This window comes from Chiloscyllium plagiosum, unplaced genomic scaffold (assembly GCF_037043375.1).
Source record: "Chiloscyllium plagiosum isolate Xiang-an unplaced genomic scaffold, Cpla_swu_hap1 HiC_scaffold_21, whole genome shotgun sequence".
Classification (NCBI taxonomy): Eukaryota; Metazoa; Chordata; class Chondrichthyes; order Orectolobiformes; family Hemiscylliidae; genus Chiloscyllium; species Chiloscyllium plagiosum.
The window spans coordinates 99,727,272-99,744,248 of NW_028270159.1; the positions used below are offsets into that span (position 1 = coordinate 99,727,272).

At 41.8% G+C, this 16,977-nt stretch overlaps 1 pseudogene; it reads left to right on the forward strand.

Moving 5' to 3' along the window:
- Positions 1-16,411, forward strand: part of LOC148146541 (uncharacterized) — a 39,412-nt pseudogene extending 23,001 nt beyond the window's left edge.
- The last annotated feature ends 566 nt before the right edge of the window (positions 16,412-16,977 follow it).

Sequence of the window (16,977 nt, forward strand, 5' to 3'; positions counted from 1 at the left end):
GAACAGACAGTCTTAATTTTGTAGTAACTGTTAAAAATAATAGAATAGCACAATTACATAGACAAATGATAATTTTGGGGATCATGTCTTGTCAGACGCTAGAAGATCAGTCAAGTTCATTGAGCTGTGCAAGCGAATAAATTTTCGTATTTTTTTTTTAAATGTTGTCCTATTAGGCAGAAGGGTTAAGGAGAATAAGGGCAGTAACTTCCATATCAAAAGTCAATATGTGATAATATGCAGCTGAATGACAGAAGGGCAGTGACTAACTGACCCTCCAATGTCAGGTGGAACAGCAACTGCACACAATTATTTCGGTAATGACTGAAAACAATAACAGTACGCATAAAGTCTTTAACATCAAATTAGCATTATTTTAGAGCTGATGTTAGGAACTTTACAGAAACTTGGAGTAACTAACTTCCTTTTTATCTCCTGTAATGAGGGCAGTGGGAAATGTAAGGTGAGCAGAATTTGGGAGCTAAAGCAATGAATACTATGAGTAACACAATTCAATGAGTGCTCACAGATAAGGAAGTATGGAAAATGTCTGTAAAAGATAATAAACGTTAACTTTGGAATATGAATAATTGGATATATTGTAAGAACCCAATAGTTGACGATTACGGGTTCTCGTAAACATGAGGAAGTCGGGCTGTCGATTGGGCTGACCTTCATTGATCAGGTGGTTTGCAGGATTTGATGCACAGTTTAATTGGAAGGAATAATGGCATTGTTGCATGCAATCATTATGATGCAAAATGAATAGAAGTGTTGTTCCTACTGTGAAATGTATCGGATCATTGATCTCTCTTCTGATCTGAGCGAAATACTCAGCGGGCCACGTTAAAGCCATGTTTGGAGTCGTCTCTGTCTTGTTGTGCACTTGTGGAAAAGGACCCAAATAAAGATTGATCGCAGAAGAGACAAAACTTTGAAACTCTACACCAAAATCTGCAAGAGCATTATCTGCTGCATTGTTATAAAAATTATGAATGCACCTCGCAGAGTTTGAGAATAGACCTTTCTCTACACTTTTTTTTTGTCTGAACATGATATATTCTGCACGTTGTTCTATTACCATCATTGAGTTCAGTTTAGTTTTGCCTGGAAAGCATGTAAATCTATATGCTTCAGCGTATCTTGGTAACGTGTGGATAAAAACTCAAATGCATTAAATTAAATGTAAACAATTGTGGTTACTCCATTGGTGCATTTGCAAGCCCAGTGTTCACAGAATTCCGTCTATAAAACATCATTCACCATTACCTCTGGCTTTTAAAAGGCCGACTTACTTTGGGTTCCACCTGGCGTAATCTTTTGAACAATTCCACCAGGAAAGATCTTGGAAAATACTTCAGTGAAGTCCATGGAGACACCATCCTCTGTCGTACCATTCTTTAAAAAATTAAACAGATTTATGGGACAAGACTTCCTCCGCATAAAGCCATGCTCACTCTCCTGCATTTCCAATTTCAGATAAATGTTGCACGTTAAAATCTTAAGCAATTATTTTGAGACCTTGACGTGAGATCATCCAACCCTAATTTCTACAAATAATATACTATGTTCTTCCTCAACTGTAGAAATGGCACTGGCTATCCTCCTGTCTTCCGCGACCTTTCATGCATTTAAATAGGGTAGAAGGATCTCTGCAGATAGCCCAGGAATCTCCAAAATTTTCTCCCTTATATCCATGGAATAGATCTCATCAAGACGGGGAGATTGATCTACTTTCTTTTTTTTTCTCAAGGTAGCAAATGGCTCCTCATTAATGTCGAAATGACAAAAAAATCTGCACGCCCCTCCCAAATCTTTCCAGCGTCTAATTTCTTATCGTTATAGCATGCAGACGCAAATACGCATTAAATGATTCATCCGCTTTATCAAGCTCGAAACCTAAAATTATTTATTGCACCTTGAGAGGGCGTCCTCTTTCACTACCTCCGATGTCGTCCTAATATGCATACAAAAACGTATTGTGATTCTCGTTATGCCCAAGTGCCAAGGGCGTTTTATCGCCCCTTTACCCCCTTCTAATTTCTCCTTTAAGTTTATTTTCCTTGCTATCTTTACATTAAGCAAGGGTCTAGACTAACGCTTACATGCTTTCCCTTTTCTTGTTTACTGCTGTTTCAATATCACGTGTCCTCCAACATTCCCAAATCCTGAAATCCTTATCTTTCATCCTGGCAGGAATGTGCTTTGACATATTCTCTGATGAACTGGCTTTAAAATGCTTGCATCTGTCAGATGTGGATACTGGATTTACTTTCAAACAACCGCTCCATTCTAATTTGTCCACTTACTGCCTGCTTCTTTTTTATGACCTTCCCACAATTTCCGCGATCAACTGTCCACCCGTTTATCCTGATATATAAATACCCCAAATTTTACAGAACGATGATCACTGTTCGCCAGATCCTGCCCAACCGAAATTTAAAATACTTCTTGAGTCTCGTTGCCCAATTACAAAGACTAATAACGCCCCTCTCCGACTTGAAATTTGCACATATTGCTTAAAGAAACACTCCTTCATTCAAATTCTGTCCGAACTAAACAGGGGTCATGAAGGAAGTCTCAGTCAATGTACAGAAATCTAATCAACGAGGATGATACAAGGGTATTGTATAAAACATAGATGGATTACGTGAGCATGTAAAATGCATCGAATTGCTTTTCAAGTGACCAAATATGTAATTGTGGATTCTGCCAGGAAAAAATAAAGGGAAGCATATATCATAGCATCATAAGAAACAAAGCTCTGAGATAATGAGTCACCTCAGCATCCACATCAGATGCACCAATTCAAAATTAACGAAAATTGAAAGTCTTTGATTATTATAACTGGAAAGAGGTTCCATGCTGCAAGTAACAATAACGCACAGATGTATCAGGAAATAACTATTTGCAAGAAGAGAGAATCCATTCATCACTAACTGACGTTCAATAGCAGTTTCTGCAACTATTCCATCACTGTCAATATCTTTTGTATTTACATTAATGTAAACCTAGAAATGCAATATGGTGGCCTCAAGAAGCACTAAATGCTATCACTGTTGGAAACCATGTCTCTCCCAATTCTGTGAAGCATCGACATAACACGAATCAGGAGTGTGACAGAATGTATCCCACTTAACTGTATAAGTCCATATTGACCAACTTCCAACAATCCCTACCCCATGGAGGACCATTTACTGATAGGAGCTGTCACTAACAACAAACGTTTGATCAGGTTCTATGGAACCTTCCTTCAAAGTTGGGACCCAAGTTGGTAGGATTGTGAAGATGGCATATCATATGTTGGCTTTCATTAGCAGTGGGATTCAGTTGAAGAGCTGCAAGGTTATGCTGCAGTTCATTAAGCTGTGGTTAGAATGCAGTTAACATATTGGGTTCAGTTCTGATCACCTCATTATAGGAACGAATTTGAAATTATAGAGAGGGTGCAGAGGATGCTTTCACAGGATTATGCCTGGACTGAAGGGGAACATTTATGAAGAAAGTGCACGAAGACAGATGTGAGATTTATTGATAGATTTGTAAAAGATGATGAGAAGCATGAATAGAGTGGATAGCCAGAGACGTTTTCTGAGGGTGAAAATGTTAATCGTGAGGGGGCATAATTTTATAAAGAAAGAAGGTAGGATTAGGGGAGATATCAGCGTAAATGTATTTGCACAGAGAGTGGTTGGTGTGTGGAATGCAGTGCGAGAAGGGGTAGGAGAGTAAAATGCATCAGTGACATTTGGTATTTATCGGATATGCACAACGGATGACAGTAAAATGAAAGATATAGAGTTTAGTTTGAACTTTGGGTAGAATAAAAGGTAGGCACAATGTCGAAGGGCGAAGGTCCTGTAGTGTTCTGTACTTTTCTATGCTCTTCGACAAATGATGTTTCAATCATTAGAAATTTGCAAAATTAGTGATCAATTGTGTCTACCTTGGTCGGCCATGAAATCCGAGTGGCATTGAATGGTTGTTCATTGAAACGCAATAATTTGTTGACATTGTGCATGCTGTCAATTTAAAAAAAAGGTGACCCAATGAGATACGATTGATGAGAAAAGGCAAGAGACTGCCAAAGAATGAAAAAAAAACTTTTCCTTACTTTGCGACTTAATCTTTAGACATAAGGGTCACATTAGAAGATGGAGAAGGAGAAAGTGAGGACTGCAGATGATGAAGATAGGAGTCGAGCGTGTATTGCTGGAAAAACACAGCAGGTCAGGCGCCATCTGAGGAGCAGAAGAATCTGTGGTTAGGGCAAAAGCAATTCATCAGGAATGAGGCTTGTGGGCCACCCTTGAGAAATGCATGGGAGGGAAGAGAGTTTGACGGGGGAGGGAGCTGAGAAAGGGATAGATGGATGATGGTGAGGAAGGTGATAGGTCAAAGTGAGAAGTGATGGACCGGCCCAGAGGTTGTGCCCAGATGCAGGCTTGGGACTGGAATAAGTGAGAAAATCCCAGAGGACCTCCTTCTTCCATGATTGCAACATCCCTTTCCATATGGCTGACGATGCCCTCCAGCACGCATCGTCCACTTGCCACTGCACTGCCCTTGAAACCCACCACTTGCAAGACAAAAAGGACAGAACCCCCTGTTCCTCATCTTCCACACCACCAACCTCTATACATATCGCATCATCCTCCGTCACTTCTGCCAATTCCAAACGGGCCCCACCACAAAAGATATATTTCCATCCCCATTCGTATCAGCGTCCCAGGAAAACAATTCCTCCCGCAACTCCCTTGTCAGGTCCACACCCCATTCTTGGAACCATTACCTTCCACTGCAGGAAATGCAAAACATGTGTCCACAGTACTCCCCACACCGCCTTTCAAGCCCCAAAGGATTTTGCCACATCCATCAGAAATTTACCATACCTCAATCATTGTCATCAACTGCGTCCGTTGCACTCGGTGTTGGCACCTCTCCGTCACTTTTACAGGATTCATTGTGCATATCGTTTGTGAGAACATTTCTGGGACAGCCGCATCTACCAACTCCACCACCTCGTGGTTGAAAACTTCAATTCTCCCTCCCACTCCGTCAAGGACATGCAGGGCCTGGGCCTCCTCCATTGCCAAACCGTTACCACCCGACGACTGGAGGAAGAATGTCTCATAGTCCCGCTTGGGACCCTGCAACCACAGGATAAATGTGGGTTTCAACAGCTTCCTCGTTTCCCCTTCCACCACAATTCGGCACCGGAATCTGCACCTGTCCATCACTCCACCCTCATAGTGATCACCTACTTCACCTGTATTCACCTGTTGCTTTCTCAGCTACCTTCCCCCCACAAACCCCACCTCCCTTCCATTTATCTCTCAGCCCTGGCTCACACACCACATTCCTGATGAAAGGCTTATTCGCGAAATGTCGATTCTCCTTTTCCTCTAATGCTGTCTGACATACAATTATTTTCCAGCAACACACTCTCGACTTCCATCAGAGGATGGGATAATTGAAAACTATATGACTGTTCAAAAAGAAGGACGCAAATTTGTTTGCAAAAACCACAGGTCGTTTGTTTCAACCTCAGTGGTGTCGAGGCTTTTGGAAGTGAAATTGATAAAATGAAGGAAGATGGGAAAATATCAATTAGCGTATGTTACTTCTCTGGAACTTTCCAAAGATTGTATGTCTTGGAATTTTTGTTTTTAGATTTTCAGCGTAATAATGTTGAAGTGGTGAAAACCAAATTCAGATCAGGATCGTCAGACCTGTCTTGAAGAATGGACCCAATGTAATGACGTGCACAACAGCAACACGGATAGAAATTCGCCCCAATGACACGTATTGAAAAATCGTTAAATATTATTTTCAGAACAGAGCAATGGTTTAGTTATTTTCCCAATATTTAATGATCAGAAAGCATATGATTGTTACCGTCTTTGATGTGCAGGGTTGAATCTCAGTCAGTGCCAAGTTATGAGTCTCAGACAGTGACAGGGATTGTATCTCAGTCAGTGACAGGGATTGAACCAAAGTCATTGAGCGGAATTTAACCTGAGTCAGTGAAAGGAATTCGGCAGGCGATTACAGAATAGGATTTATTGTGAATTGTGAGTGAAGCAGAGTCAAATGGCAAAGGGGCACGAAGAAATTGGTGGAATGAACAGACGAGGGCCAATGAAATGTCAATCAGAAATGGGTGAATTGATATCTGTGCTGAGAAACGCAACTCAGAATAATAGCCTTGGAAAGAAAAAAGAAACAGGATGCAATTCCAGAGGAGACAGAGGAGCGGAGAGCGCTGAATGCTTCAGTAAAAATTAATGACCCGACCAGGAATCTTTCAGGGAACACCTGTGTTTGGCCCACGGGGAGATCTAGCTGAGAGTCAGGCAGAGGTGGTCACGTACATCTCATTAAAGTGAAAGCTTTGAATAATACACTCGTAATGGACCAGACCAGATCCCTTCCAAACCTTTCTAGAAATTTACCCAAACATTAATTTTGCTTGTTTCTTTAAGCAGATGCAATGCGGATATTCCAACTGGGGATTCAACTCAGTTTAAGAAAAGCAGGATTTATTCACAAGATTACGGACTGAAACGCGATCAAAAGAGAACAGAATACCGAATAAAGTAACCGATCCAAAAACGCAACCAGATCATCCCAATATAATGATGCTGTTATAAAAACTTGCATAAATCCCCGCATTTATCATTTGGCACAAAAGGAAAAAGCAAAAAAAAGATCACAGGGTCCCAAACGTGACTGATAGAGCACGCAACATGGAACACCATCTTCCATGCAGCTGTTTCTTGATCCAGCAGCCTTAGAGAAACTGACTACACTCAGTGAACTAACAGACAGCCAAAACCAAATCTAACCAGAGGAACACTTCACTCAGAGAAATGGCCACACCCCTATCATTGCAAAAATGTTTTTTTAGCTTGAAAGCCATTTGTCAAAGTCAGTAACTGTTAGCTATAATCAAATTGAACCTAAAACGAATCCAAGCCATATTTATCAGAATCTATACTTTAGCTACCTCCCAGAAAACCCACGGACAGCATTACTTCATGAATGGAGGACAATTATTACAGATGACAGACCGAAACTGGAAGCTAAAGGGCAATATCCAGAATGGAATGATTTGCTGAAATTTGGCGTGTCAATTATTGTGTTTGAACAAGATAGATGTGAGTTGTGTAATGTTTTATTGTAGTGGGGCAAGTTCAGCTTGTGAAGTGTTGCGGAATTTTGTACTGGAGATGGTGTTCCTGTGAGCTGATGTGTGGGTCATTTCATTATAGACAAAAATGCATGTTATAATATGGGGGTTGTTTCATACAGGAGACGGTGCATGTAAGATCGGGTGTGGGTTATTGAATTGTGGACAGGGTAGGTGTGAGATGGAGTGCAGGTTCCTATGGAGGAAAAGCGTGTGCATGAGTTGTGCTGTACGTTCCTTTGTATCGGACAGGGATTGTGCAAGATGGAGGAGGTTACTGTATGGTGACAGGATGCATGCGAGATGGGGTGCAGTTTCAGTATAGGTGCCAAGCTATGTGTGAGATAGGGTTTTGCCTTGTGTGTTAAGGACAGATTCTGTTCGAGATGGAGTGCTGTCTGTTCTGATGCAGACATGATATGCCTCGATAGAGTTTCAGTGTTTGAGGCATCGTGTTTGGTGAGATGGTTTGTGCATTATTAAGTTGGGGATAACCTGCATTTCGGATGAGGGGTGCATCATCCTTTCGTGGAGAGCATGTGTGTGAGATGAGATGCAATTTAGGAACAGGGTGAGCGTTAGATGAGGTTTTGGTTTGTATATTGGATACGATTTGTGTGTTAGATGGAGTATTTAATTTACTGCATTCGGGACTGGGTGAGTGCGAGTTGGCACTGGATTAGTGTATTGGGACAGGAGTATGGAAGTGCAATGGAGTGTAGATAATTTTGTTGAGGTCACGTTCGATGTGAAAGAGAGTGAGGATCGTTCATTTGGGGGACAGGGTCTGCCTGAGATAGTTTGGGGATCATTGGTACATTGTGTGTGTGATATGAAGTATGCGTTATTAGCTTGGTGCAAGGTTTGCTTAAAATGGAGCACGACATGATTGCAGTTTTTGCAATGAATACGAATAGATCAGAAAATGAACGGATTGGAACCGACATGAATTAATTGCATTCTGAACTTAAGATATATATGCCATTGCACTTTCAATATAAATCTCAAATGCTCCTCTCCAAAGATTCAGCCATTCGTTTATAAATTTGCTAAATAAACGTATCACAATCAATCAAACTGTTTACTTTCCAAGCGATTGAGGAAGATTTTGAACATCCTCGATTTCACTTAGACTCCCACATACCCAATGCAATGCAATCAGCTACGATGTTAACTCACAAGCAACACACGTTGATTTCATATTCTGAATAGCCCAGTGTATGGCATCTTTTCCGCATGGATTCCTTATCCCTGCATGTCTGATTCAGGAGATGCAGCATGCGCTGAGGATCACATCTTGCCAGAGTGGACTTGTATTTCTCTCTTGTTTTCCACACTGCCAGCTCCCGGTATTTGTGGTTTCTGTTCTCACTCTTTTTCTCTCGACATGTGCGCTTTTCTCTCTGTCTCTTTCTCTCCTCTGGCAAACTCTCGCAGAGAATGTCAGAGAATTCTTGGGTTGAGCACAAACCCTAGAGGGTTTAAAATACTGCCAACGTGTCGGCTTCTTTTAAGAAAAAGATCCCATTAAATTAAGCCAGATCGGTCAAATTCTGTCATTGGTAAATTGCAGGTGCGACAATCCCCTACCTCAAATAATATTGAGCATCTCCATCCCGACAAAAGCAGGTTGTTTTCCCTTCTCCTCCTAATTCTGGAAGGTTCCCTGTCCATGGGATACAAAATCTTCAGTCACTCAAGAATACAGTGGACATATCAGCCGAGAGACGTAAAGACTAAGTGACAGAGAGAGAGAGAGAGTGAGAGAGAGAGAGAGAGAGAGAGAGAGAGAGAGAGAGAGAGACCGAGCGAGATTGATTCAAATGGTGAGACAGAGCAAAACAAAGAAAAACAAAGAATGACAGAAAGAAAAGTGAGGGACAGACAAGAGAAAGACAAAGAATGAAATGGTGATAAATAGAGAGATTGAGAAGTACAAGGGAGAGAGCAAATGAAAGAGAGAGAGAGAAAGAGAGGGAAAGTGAAAGAGGAACAGATAAACTGCGAGAGACTGAACGAGAGAGGGGGAAATATAGTTAGGGAATGTCAGACAGTCAAATGCAACGGAGGGGAAAGAGAGAGAGACAAAGAAAGAGATAGCGAGAGAGGCAGATACAGAGGCAGAGACAGAGCGAGGCAGACAGAGATAGAGAGAGTGAGAAGTGACAAGAGATATTAATGAGGGAGCAAAAAATGAGGAGAGAGAAAGAAGCAAAGGCTGCGAGAGAGTGAGAGAGGAAAGGAAAAGGTAATGCAAGGCACAAAGACAAAAAGAGTGAAAGGAAAGGGCAGAGACAGAGAGTGTCAAAGGGTGAAAGAAATACAGTGAGAGAGACAGACAGAGTGTGTGAGGAAAATAACGAGAGAGAGAGACAAGCAGACAATGGGAGAGGATGAAACAACTGCTTTTCATGCGAGAGAGAGAAAAGGAAAGAGTTGAATGAAAAATGGAGAGAGAAAAGAAGAAAGAGAAAGAGCGCACCAGAACGAGCCAAAAAAGTTGAGACAGAGTATTTGTGAGGGAGACATGTTGGGAGAGAGGAGACAATGAGATAGAGAAACGCAGACAGAGGCAAAATGACAGACAAAGAGAGAGACGCAACGATACAACAATACCACGCGAGACAGGTAGAGTGGCAAAGAAAGATAGGTAGAGAGGGAATGCGGCAGATACGGAGGCAAGTAGAGAGACAGAAAGAAAGAGACGTAAAGAAGAGAAAAAGGAAGACGCAGACAGGGACACAGAGAGAGTTAGAAACAATAAGTGAGGAGAGACAAAGATGGAGAGAATATTACTGAGAGAAAGAAAGAGGCAGAAAGAGAGAGAAAGAGAGACGCAGTGAAATCAAGAAAGAGTGGTATCGAGTGAGAGGTGGAAAGGCAGAAGAGACAAAGGCGGAGGGAGACAAAGAACAAAGAAAATTACAGTACAGGATCAGTCCCTTTGGCCATCCATGTCTCCGCTGATACAGATCCTCCATCTGAACCCGCCACCGACATTCTCAGAGTCTGTAACCCTCTGCTCCCTGCCCATTCCTGTAACAGTCGAGGTGCAACTTAAATGACACTACTGTGCCTGCCTCATGGTATATAGTCACAGTCTTCATCTCACAAGTCCACCATCACTTTAACTTTGAGAGAGCTGCAGGACAAAGTCGTAACTTCCCCAAACCATCCCAATGAATCCATGATTACGTAGCAACTCAGCAAACTCCAAACTCAATGTTGTTAAACTGAGAGATACCTAAATCTACAACTATGACAGATTACTGCCTGTGGAAGCAGAAACTGTGGAGAGTGTGATGTGCAATTGTTCGGAGTGCATGGCTGAATGCAAGATGGAAGATGTTTAAGTCAGAGAAATGCGAAGTTATCCATTTTGAGAGTCAAAATGTGAAAGGGGATTAAGAGATAGAACAAGCAATATCTCGGAATGGAATGAAATGCCCCTGGAAATTATCGTGCATTTCAGTGAAAAGGCAGGTCAGGTTAAAGTATGAAACTGACAGAATTCTTTTGGTGATGATTGTGTCTTGTCTTTCTTTGAAGAACGTGGTGATCAAGCCACTAGCCGAGGCATTAGGCCTTTACATGGGGACACAGTAAAACCGCATAGGTCTTTTGCTAAGATCATATGGAAGTCAAAAATGCGAGACAATATTTGCATACCCATGTAAGTGTGCAAAAGTGATTATTACCTCAGAAGTAAAGACCATGACAGAATGCTGAGAACAAGAGAATTTTACACTGACGAACTAGCGTTAGACATGTGCACATACTTTACAAATGAATTAGTGTGGCTTGAGAGGACACAAGACCATAGTTAAAACCATAGGATGTGACACGTAATGCACACAGAAACTGACTTTAAGACAGTAATCGTGACAGTGATGATGTGGAGAAAACAAAAATGATACTGGCTTTGCAGAACTGTCTGACCTTTGACTACTTCCTCGAAGCACAGGGCAGCACCCATGTTGTTATTAGCTCTGAATGTTTCACTAATAGCCCGGACACCCCAGACAATATGTTTAAATGGCAGATGACATATGACGAGAAGTAGACAAGATTAATGAGGAGTAGAAGCAATTCCATAACTATAACCCAAATGGCTACATTGGATTGCTTCTTAACGTCTCTTGCGGCCCTTACATTCCACATGTATTGATTATTCTCATATCCCTTGTCATTTCCTGTTGCTTAGTTATAGCCCTGCTCAATTCAAGTTGCAAATGTCTGCGAGGATTATGCTGGGTGTAACTCCGCTGATAGTGGGCGTACAAACGCACGATATTTGGTTGCTCACACATGCCTCGGACAATAAGATGAGAATTAAAAACGAAAAATGAAGGTTTCAAGTCAAATCTGTACTGAGCCTTGTTTTCCACACTATAACATGATGTCCTGCGATATTTTCTGCAAGCAGATATGGAGGAGAACCTCTGTGGTCATGGTCTCAGCAGAGTTCAGACAGCCATGACATCAGCAGTCAGCTTTTAAGACAAACCACAAAAGCTTCAGAGCTCTATGTCCCGTAGGCTGTGTCATGTGATTATCTTGTGGTCCTGCATAAACCTTTGCTAGTTGCCTGTAATCTTCAAGAAAGTAGATTTAATTGTCAAGGCCTTTGTCTGTAATAAATGACTTCTGATTGACTTCCAAATTTGAAATGTGGCATAATTTAACCGACAAAAAGTCACAGCTTCAATTATTGGACATTGAATCTCTTTCACATGCAAAATCGTCGATTTATCCCATTTTCACTTTCATGTGGATGACTTGTGCAGTGTCTGAAAGACTACGACTGGTACACAGTCGAGGCATTTGAAAATAATTGTTTTGTCCACGTTTCAAATCTCCATGGACTCAAACAGCTTAAAACATCAAGAACATTAGATTCAGTCACTAAACAAATGATATCAAACAGGCTCTTTAATTAGATTAGATTACAGTGTGGAAACAGGCCCTTCGGCCCAACAAGTCCACACCGACCCGCCGAAGCGAAACCCACCCATACCCCTACATTTACCCCTTACCTAACACTACGGGCAATTTAGTATGGCCAATTCACCTAACCTGCACATCTTTGTGACTGTGGGAGGAAACCGGAGCACCCGGAGGAAACCCACGCAGACACGGGGAGAACGTGCAAACTCCACACAGTCAGTCGCCTGAGTCGGGAATTGAACCCGGGTCTCTGGCGCTGCGAGGCAGCAGTGCTAACCACTGTGCCACCGTGCCGCCCACTATGCCACCGTGCCGCCCACTGTGCCACCGTGCCGCCCACTTGCCACCGTGCCGCCCACCTACATCAACTACATTAGATTCGAGAAAAATAATATTGTTATCAGATAATAATGAAATAAATGATCCAATAGAAATTTTAATCAGGAAGCCGTATTATAGAGGCGATTTCTGCACGAGCAGTGATGGAAAGTCACCACTGCTCACAAATATCAAGCTGACCCGGACGCCGGTTGATACCGAGAGTTCTTTTTTTTTCTTAATGAAACGGTTGTCCTCGATCTCAAACTTGCTCCACCCCACAACTTGTCTGAGGTGTCCGGGCTGTTTCTGAAACATTCAGAGCTAATAACAACATAGGTGCTGACCTGCGCTTCGAGCAAATAGTCAAGGGCCAGACAGTTCTGCAAAGCCAGTACCATTTTTGTTTTTTCCACATCACTACTGTCATGATTACTGTCTTAAAGTCAGTTTGTGTGTGAATTCCGTGTCATGTCTTATCGTTTTAACTATCGTCTTGTATCCTCTCCAGCCACACAAGTTAATTTGTAAAGTATGTGCACATGTATAACGCTCGTTAATCAGTGCAAAATTCTCTTGGGTTTCTTGCAAGCCCCGCATTCCAATACCTCTAATTTTCTTTGATATGTCATTGGTATGTCTCTGTGGCTAACACAAGCATCTCATAACACGAGAAAACTGGATTCGCTTACATCCCTGGGCAATGGTCTGTGTGAATGTTGCACATTCTCCCTGTGTCTGCGTGGGGTTCATTCCACAATCCACAGATGTGCCGGTTAGGTGAATTGGCCATGCGAAATTGCCAACCGTGTTCAGGGATGTGAAGCTTAAGTGCATTAGTCGGTTGTAAATGTAGAGAAACAGGGTAGGGGTTTTGGTCTGTACGGTTTAGGCTTTGAATGGTCGGTGTGGGTTGTAAGGCCTGTTTCCACACCGTAGCGATTCTAAGAATTGAGGCCTTGTTTTTCCCAGCTCTCGCTTTCCCTGACGCTTCCCTCTATTTACTTAAGACTTCTGGTGTGTACAATATCTGAGAGCTGAATTTATGCTTTTGTCCATTGAATAAAATTGTTTCCATCGGTATTACTTAATGAAATATAACCCTGCCCATTATCTGCCATGTTTTATCACAAATAGTTTTCATGTACGTAAGTTTGTAAGGTATAAGGTGTGTCTTCACCTCTGCTCACTACACACTTGTGGAAATGTTCAATCAAGCCCAATTATGATGGAGGAAAGGACTCAAAATTTTGACGACTATGATGGAAAATCACAACCTCGCCAGCTTCTATAACTTTATTTGAGTTTTGCGTTTCTTTCTAACCTTGTCTATTACATTGAACACATAATTAGTGTGTTATCTTATACCCTGGATGCCAAAGTGTAAATTTTGCTAAACATTCTCGGACACTTCAGCCCTTGCAAGATGACTTTATGACTGTATGTGGGTCACTGTAGTGAGCAGCAAAAAAAAAAAAGAACTAAATCCGCTGGCTTCTCTAACTCAGTTTAACTCAGCTTTCTTGATAGCTGGTTTGGAATAATCAGCAAATCCATCAGTGTGGGCTCGATTGGTGCACCTGGGAGGTTATATGAAACGTTATGGATCATAAAACATGGAATGTAATTTGGGATTGCTCCCATAGATTTACTGTTTAAAACGAAGTTCCTTCGAGGTTTGATGTCAACTTTTGGCATGTTCAATCCACTCCAGGATAATGCCTTGCAATTTGGAGCATCCCCTAAATTTATTTTAATGTCAACATTTTACGCCTTGTGATTTCTTTCAACTGCTGAATTGAGGATAATCCCACTTTTAATATCGCCAATATTAACAGTTCCTTGGCTGTATAAGGTATTTCAAGTTCATTAGCTGAAGTGTTAGTGTGGTGGGGGTGTTTGTGGGCTACCCAGACCCCTTGGCATCATGGTAGCTAAAACTAGCAAAACTAATATCATTTACAAAATTTCGTGCAAGGACTGTACCAAAAACTACATTGGACAAACAGACATCAAATTAGACACCAGGATATATGAGAACCAAATAACCACTGAAAGACATGCCCGTCTCTCACTTGTATCCTCATATACGGATGAGGAAGGACATCACTTCGACTAGGACAGCACATCCATTTTGAAGACAAGCCAAACAAAAGCACGCATAAGAATTTCCTAGAAGCATGGCATTCCAACTGAAACTCTATCAACAAACACTTCGAGTTAGACCCCATCTACCACCCCCAGAGAATAAGGAAGTGGAAGTGACTTCACCACAGGGATGACATCAGCAACACAAAGAAAACCAAACATATAAATAGAAAGCAGGAATTTTCAGCATTTCTTCGGCTGCGGCCCACTGAACAATTTACCAATAGGGTAACCAAACGTCTGGAAAATAACCTTGCTGCTCAGCGAGCAAAACTACATCAAAATTCTCAACCTGAGCTACAAATGTTCTCAAAAATCGCTGAGACCAATGGGTGCAATACCCTCAAATAGCCCGAAAATGGGAAACGAATGCCATCCGACAGTGTGCCCCCCCCCCCCACCCCGCCTGTACTTCCTGCACGAATGCCTAAGGAAACAGGTAGTACCTAAATATCTTCAATACAACCCACTCCTTAAAACAGCACTGGCCATAAGAATAGCAGAGCAAAACGGCCGCAGAATGCTTTAACAAAAAAGATTAATGATGCCCACAACAGACTCTCCGTAAATAGAGCGGGTACACTTTGCATCAAAAATCCTTACTCAGTCAAGCTACAGACCAAGGATGGATAGACTCAGTATAACAAGCCATAGATATTAACCAGCGACAGAAAAGCAAAGATCTAGATCTGCAGAAAAAAAACAAAACTCGACAAACATAAACAAAGTAACAACACTGACAGCACAGAAGCATGGACAAAAAAAAATATCTGACCGACCCTTAACAGACACTGAAAACGCCGTCCTGTAAGGGGATTAAATTACAACTGCCAGGATGCGACAAGAAAGATTTCTTGGCAGCATTAGAAACAACACTAAAAGACAACCAACTCACAGAAGAAACGAAGCAAGCCATCAGACAGGTAGTCGCCCCAACATTAAGCAGACAAAGGAAGGAAACACACTCAGTACACAAGAAAGGAAGGCACTAGAAAGATTAAAAGCAAGATAAAATCATTGTTACCCTACCTGCAGACAAAGGATGCTTGACAGTAATTCTCAATCGAAGAGACGACATTGAAAAACCGAACGCATTACTTACAGATACCAAGGCTTCCCAACAGGTGGCGATAGACGCGATGCCACAACTACACAACCGAATTACAGACCTACTCCAAAAACGTCAGAAGTCTGGAGAAATAAATAAGACCGATTTCCCAACAATGAAACCAGACGGATCCAACACACCACACGTTTACGGATTACACAAAATTCACAAACCAGGAGCACCCCCTCAGACTCATAGTCTCACTACCTGGGAAACCAACTTACAGACTGGCCAAGGAGTTACACCAAAGATTAAAATACTTAGTAGGAGACTCACGCCACTCCATCCACTCCACCCAAGAATTCCTGAAGACCATCAAAGACAATAAGATAGAAGAGGACGACGTAATGTTTTCATTTGATGTAACAGCCCTGTTTACAGCAATTAACATTAATCTGACCAAGGAAACACTGACTACATTATTAGTAGACGCAAAGACACATACATCAAACACCACTAATGTCATTAACAAGGACAGTATCATCAAGCTAGTGGACCTATGCCTTGCCACACACTTCACCTTCAACATCAAAACCTACAGACAAACCAACAGAACACCCATGGGATCTCCGATAGTAGAGTTATTAGCAGAGGCAGTAATGCAGAGACTTGAACAAACAGCTCTGCCAATCATCCAACCCAAACTTTGTGTCTCTACGTGGATGACATCTTTGCCGTCACTAAACGAAACAAATTAGAGGCAACTTTTAAGACCATCAATATACCCTTCCTGCTTAAAATTCACAAAGATGAGGAAATCAACAACTGACTGCCATTCCTAGATGTTACAGGAGAACGAACATCCAATGGCGAATTTCAAACCAGCGTCTGCACGAAAGCAACACATATGGAACAAATCTTGAACTACAGAAGCAATCATCCAAACACCCACAAACGAAACTGCCTCAGAACATTAATTCAAGGAGCAAACACACACTGCAGCACAGTGGAACTACGCAGACCAGAGAAACATCACCTGTACCGTGTATTTAAAAAGAATGTGTACCCAATGAACACAGTCTGCCGATTTCTCAGCAACAAACCCAAACAAACAGACAAATACACGCCCAGAAACCAATAAATATCCATTTACTCCAATTATTGGATGTGTTAAACATTGAGAGTGAGTATGTACACCATCAGGAATCCATGCTGCATCAGTTGCTGTGCAATCCACACACCTGTTGTCTGATTTTCAGTCACCTTTGAATCAAGGTTATGTCGAGGACTTTTGCTGTGATATTTTGTCTTTCTGATCTGACAG